This window comes from Morus notabilis, unplaced genomic scaffold (genome assembly GCF_000414095.1).
Source record: "Morus notabilis unplaced genomic scaffold, ASM41409v2 Scaffold101, whole genome shotgun sequence".
Taxonomy (NCBI): Eukaryota; Viridiplantae; Streptophyta; class Magnoliopsida; order Rosales; family Moraceae; genus Morus; species Morus notabilis.
The window spans coordinates 485572-491429 of NW_010364303.1; the positions used below are offsets into that span (position 1 = coordinate 485572).

The window sequence follows — 5858 nt, forward strand, 5'->3', positions numbered from 1 at the left end:
GGGAGGTTAAAATTAATTTTTTTTTTAACTAAAGCTGTTTAATATGTCTAGTAAACACTTTAAAAATTGATTTTTAGAGAATTTAAAAGTAATTTTAAACTGAAATTTAGAAGCAACTGATCGTAAATTGTGCGGGAATCTATCTCACTTCCTTAATGAAATTTTTGTTATTTCTAAAATACCCCTACTGAATCAAAAAACTTCTCAGCCCCCTCATTTCTTTCTACTTCTTCGCCATCTCTCCTCTCTGAAACCAAACTCTCTCAGCCTCAGCCAAAGCTCTCTCAGCTCCCTCCGTTTATCTTTCTTCTCTCTCGGACTCCCTCTAAAACTGCGTCTTCTTCTTCTAGGTCTTTCTGTTTCTGGGATCTCTCTCTCTAGAATTGAAGAACTGAGAAGCGCCTGCTTGTATCTAATCTGTACATCCATGGGCGGGACTGTGAAAGATGTGCAATTGAAGCAGGAGCTGGACACTCTGGTGCGGAGCGGCGCACCGGCTATCCTGCACTTCTGGGCTTCCTGGTGTGAAGCTTCCAAGCACATGGACCAAGTCCTTTCCCATCTTTCCACCGATTTCCCTCACACCCATTTCTTCAGGGTTTGTATCATATCTCCTATTCTCCCTCCCCCATTTCCCCACCGTTTTCCTTTTTCCTTTTGGGAATTTTTCTTTCAGCTTCTCAATTCGGCCGTCGAAATTTCAAATATTTCAGGTTGAGGCTGAAGAACAGTCTGAGATTTATGAGGCTTATTCGGTTTCCGCTGTGCCCTTTTTTGCCTTCTCCAAGGTTTGTGTGTTTGCTAGTACTGTTAGATTTCTGATTTAATAGCTAATATGAAAGGGAAAATATTCTGTTTTATTATTGTTGTTGTTGTTATTTACATATCAATTACGGTATTTAATCAAGATTTACCTTTTTTTCCTGAGTCGATGCTAACAAGAAATTGAAAATTGTATGCTGGGATTTTCTTTTGTTTATGAAATGGCAATCATTATGGGAGTTATTGTAGATGAAAGTGTATTGCTTTTGTTAAAAGACAACGGAATTTTTGTTAGAAGTTCTTTACTTTTATTTCATTATTCATTCCTTTTTTTTGGTGTTTAGAGTATGAGATAGATATTTTTTATTCATCTGAGCATCGATTGGGAGGAACTAATTGCTCTACACTTTACAACCTTTTGTTTTACTATATTTGAGAAAGTTCGGCACTACCTAGCATGTGCGTACTTGAGCTATATGCGGAAGTTTTCGTTGTGATTATGGAACCTTTTAAAACTTTTTATAGGAGCACAAAACATCTGCTTCATAGCTAGCTTTGGTTTTATGGATGGTTTTTTCTTATTGTTTCTTTTCTTCTCTTTATCAATATGCCCATACTCAGTGCCATGTATGTGTTGCTTCCTGGGTGAACAGTATTGGGTGTATGCATGGTTTACTTGGTCTGACCGTAGATCCGTATTTACTATTTTGTCAGGATGGTAAAACCTGCTGACAAAATAGTAAACCATGGAAAACCTGCTGCTCCGGCCAGCCTTGGGTTGGCTGCCAGACCCACTGTCCTTGAAACCAGAAAGAGTTTGCGATTGCAGCAGCTGATCAACTTACACCCAGTTATGCTATTCATGAAAAGAAGTCCTGATGAGCCCAGGTGTGGATTTAGCCGAAAAGGAGTTGACATTTTGAAGAAAGAAAAGATCAAATTTGGGAGTTTTGATATTCTGTTGGACAATGAAGTTCGTGAGGGGTTGAAGAAGTATTCTAACTGGCCAACTTTCCTCAGCTCTATTGTAAAGGTGAGCTTCTTGGTGGGTGTGACATTGTAATTGCAAGGCATGAGAGTGGGAAATTAAAGGAAGTTTTTAGAGACCAAGGAATTGAGTCAGTCGATTCTGAAAATGCAAATGCAAAAGTGACTGAAGCTGGAAGTGGAAAGGGTGGCATCTCAGAATCTACAGGCTTAAGTACAATCCTCGGATCTCTAGTTGAAAGCCTTATTAATTCAAGCCGAGTTGTATATCAAGGGCGAACTTATTGGCGGATCAAACATTGTATTGGAGATGCAAAAAAGTGGGGAACTTAGGAAAGTGCTGGCTGGAAAAGGAATTGTTCAGAAAGAGACTATTGAAGATCGTTGAAGAAATTGATAGCTTCTTCACCAGTAATGCTCTTCATGACGGGTACACCAAATGCTCCCAGATGCGGTTTTGGCTCTAAAGTCGTTAATGCCCTTAAAGAGGAGAATGTGAGTTTTGGCTCCTTTGACATCTCAACTGATGAGGAAGTTAGGCAGGGGCTGAAAGTCTTGGATATATATGTTTGCAAGAACTATTCCTTTTTGAAATGATATATCAATGTGTGTATTTACGTGTGTGTGGATATCAATGTGTGCATTTTAAAATGATATTTTCATTTGCTCTTTTTTCTTGTGTGTGGATATCAATGTGTGAATTTGCTCATTTACGTGTGTGTAGATATCAATATATTTGAAATGTTCTTTATTTGCGGTCCTATAATTAATTATCATTTGACTTAACTCGTTTTTTGGCATGAAATTTCTCAACAAATTTATCATATTTTCTTATAGATTTTTGAGAAGAACCCCACCAAAATTGATAATTATGGTATTTGGTTGCGTTATCAAGACTGCAACTTTTCCTGTCAAGCTTTGCAAGAGAGAGCACAAAATAATTCCACGACTCGAAGATAAGTTTCCATTGGAAGGTCAGACCACCAACTAAGAAGCTGAAGACCACATACAAGGCATCAAAGCTCAACTTATTTATGTAACTTGGTCATTTGACGATAAAACTTTTAACTTGTTTATAGAATGTATATTTTTGTTCAACAAATTGATTACTCACTAATGCTCCTTTTAGTTGTAATTATATTGTGAATGAAAAAAAGAGAATTAATTATCATAAATTTATTGTTAAAAAACTCAAATCATAGTATTATGTTTTTTTTTTTTTTAAAAGTTAAACAAGTATTTTTAAATACTAAAAATAATTATATATATTTAAGTTTCATATCATGTCTATTTTAGTCATTTTACATATTCACAACAATTTAACTTCAAAATTTACTAAACGATATTACATTGATTTTGAAACCAGTACAGTTACTATAATTATAGTTTACCAAGCACTCAACTGTTTCTTGTAACAGTTGTTTCTTCATTCAGCACAGTTAAAAATAATTTTTTTAAAATTCACAGCACTACCAAACTAAGCCTTTCTCTCTCTCCTCTCCTCTGTTGAGCAAAAATGAAGCTTCGAGATCGAGATCCACCCATTTGTCATTGAATCTCTCTGTTTGAAGGCCGCAGTTTCTTGACATCTTGCCTGCAACTCGACTGATCGGCGACGAACAGCACCTCTCGCTAGCGAGATCCATTCACGGAGAGTAATTTTGCTGTCGTCTTCATGGCTTGCTCCATAGTGACAGATCTCCTCCATATCCCAGCCACCTTGAACATCATTTGCTCCATGTGCAGATGTCTTTGATGGCCAAGCAAGAGAGTGGGGGGTCCAAAAGCCATTGTTTTTAGTACATCAAAAGGGGGTATTTTTGGTACATGATTTTAACTAATAGCCGTTTACTTAACCTTGCTTTAAAATCAGCTAGTAATTTTAATTAACATTCCAAAGTTGCTATTTCCCTTTCTCTCCTGAAAAACAAATAGAGAATTTATTTTTGAGAAAATATGAATATGAATTTTTATTTTTTATTTTTGATAAATATTCTCTTTTAGTTAACAATAAAAGATAAAAATTCATATTTATGCACTTTTAAAGAGTATTTATCAAGATTATCCACATTTATTAAGTGCTTTTAGGCATTCTCTGAAAGTGATTATTATAATTTTATTCTGCGTTAAAATTATATTAAACCCATTAATAACTCTCCACATTAATTATAAACTTTTCCAAAAAATAAATGATCACATACCCGCATAAACTATAATTAAAAAATATTTTTTAAAAGGAAAAAAAAAACCTACATCTCTAGTTGAAGTTAATTTCATTTGATAAAACCCTAAATTTTTCTTCATTGATTTTCCTTTAAAATTTCGATGAAGGTTCCAATTGAAAAAAAAAAAAAAAAGAAAAAAAGAAGGATGTCTCTTAAATAGTCAACAAATACTGAAACATGTCTCTTAAATGTTTCTTCTACCCATTTTATTACATACTTTATGGGCATCAGTCTTGTTTTGCAAGTTCTTAAGCCACCGACATCATTGTGGATATGATTTTTCTAAGAAGGAGAAGGAGAAGGAGAAAGAGAAGGAGAAGACTATTGATAAATAAAGATAAAAAAGATAAAAGTGAACGAGAAATTGTAATAATTTAAAAAATATAGAGAAAAGTACATAGTTTATTATAATTTTGTATAAATTTATTATTTATATCATTTTAAATAATTAAGTGTCATCGTAATTTTTTTTATTTTTATTAATTAAATGATAATTGTTTATGTTTTAGTGGAGTAAAAATAATAAAAAAATATATTTCTTATCATCTTGAGGGGCATTTTTTATTTTTTATTTTAAATATAACATTGATAGTTGAAAAAATTATATTATTTTATAAATAAGATCAAGATTAAAATTAGGTGAGAGTATAAGAGGGTTAAATTATGTATTATTAAAATTATATCTATAAAATGATATAATTTTTAAATCTTTATTAAAAAGGATTAATATAGAGATAACATAGCAAATATCATTTTTTTATATGCATTTGAAGTATATAGCATTTTTTTAATGCTGGTAAATAATACCATATATTAATTTTTCATTCTAAAAAAACGTTCTTTTCTAAATCGCCCTCTTTCTCTTACATTCCCTGCAACATAACTTCTATCATCGGTCAAACTCTGTTATTTGGAATAAGAAGCCGAACAACGAGATTGAGGCAGATCTTCACAGGTCGAACTCCGAGGACCACTGCTCATTCTCCCTCCTCTGGACCGCGAATCGTGTCAGAGTTCTCCCGACCACCGAGATCGAGCAGATCTTCACCAACCGAACTCTGACACCTCTTTTCATTCTCCCTCTTTTGGATCGACCGTTGTGTGAGAGTACTTCGTTGCAACACGTTCTTTATTGCAAATTGAAAGGATGACGGTGAAGCCAACACCGAGCTCCATGGCAGATCACGTCAAAAACGCTTCTCTTCGAAGATCAACTTCATCTTCTCTAGCATGACGAGATCTGAGATCTACACAACGCCTTCTTCTTCGGCGGAGTTCGAGTGTGATATGAGGCGAAGGGAGCTCTTGTGCTCGCGTCTAACCTAGAAGCTCGTCATATCGCCGGTGACAGAGAGCAACCGCAGGCGGCTACTCGCGCGTATAATCTATATATGTATACTATAGAAATAAATTCCCCTCATAACAAATAAGGAGTGCTCTTTGTGAATACTAATGAACGTGATATGAGGACTCAAATCTGCTGTCAAATTTTAGTGTTTTATTAATTAAATCACGTCCCATTATATAAAAAATTTAAATTATTTTTTAATTAATTTTTTTTGTTTATTATAAAATAATATATTATAATTTAATTAGTTAGACATTAATCAGTACATTACAAATTGGACAGATGCATCATATGAATACATGTATTGTCTTCATTTAAAAACTGAATTTAGTATGAAAGAGTTTTTACTCTGAGCGGGAGTTGTGCAATCCTCTAACAAGTTAAACTCCATGTTTGCAATCCATTATCCCACTTCAGGATGATCTCCACTCTCTTCAATTTCCAGAGGAGAGACAAAAAAAAAAAAAAAAAAAAAAGGGGGGGTTGTAAATCCAAGTTTTGGTAAAATACTTTTTTGTGGGACATGTTTCATTTAA

The 5858-nt window shown here is 34.0% G+C and overlaps 1 pseudogene; it reads left to right on the forward strand.

Moving 5' to 3' along the window:
- The first annotated feature begins 319 nt into the window (after positions 1-319).
- LOC21404879 lies at positions 320-2384 on the forward strand (annotated as a pseudogene).
- The last annotated feature ends 3474 nt before the right edge of the window (positions 2385-5858 follow it).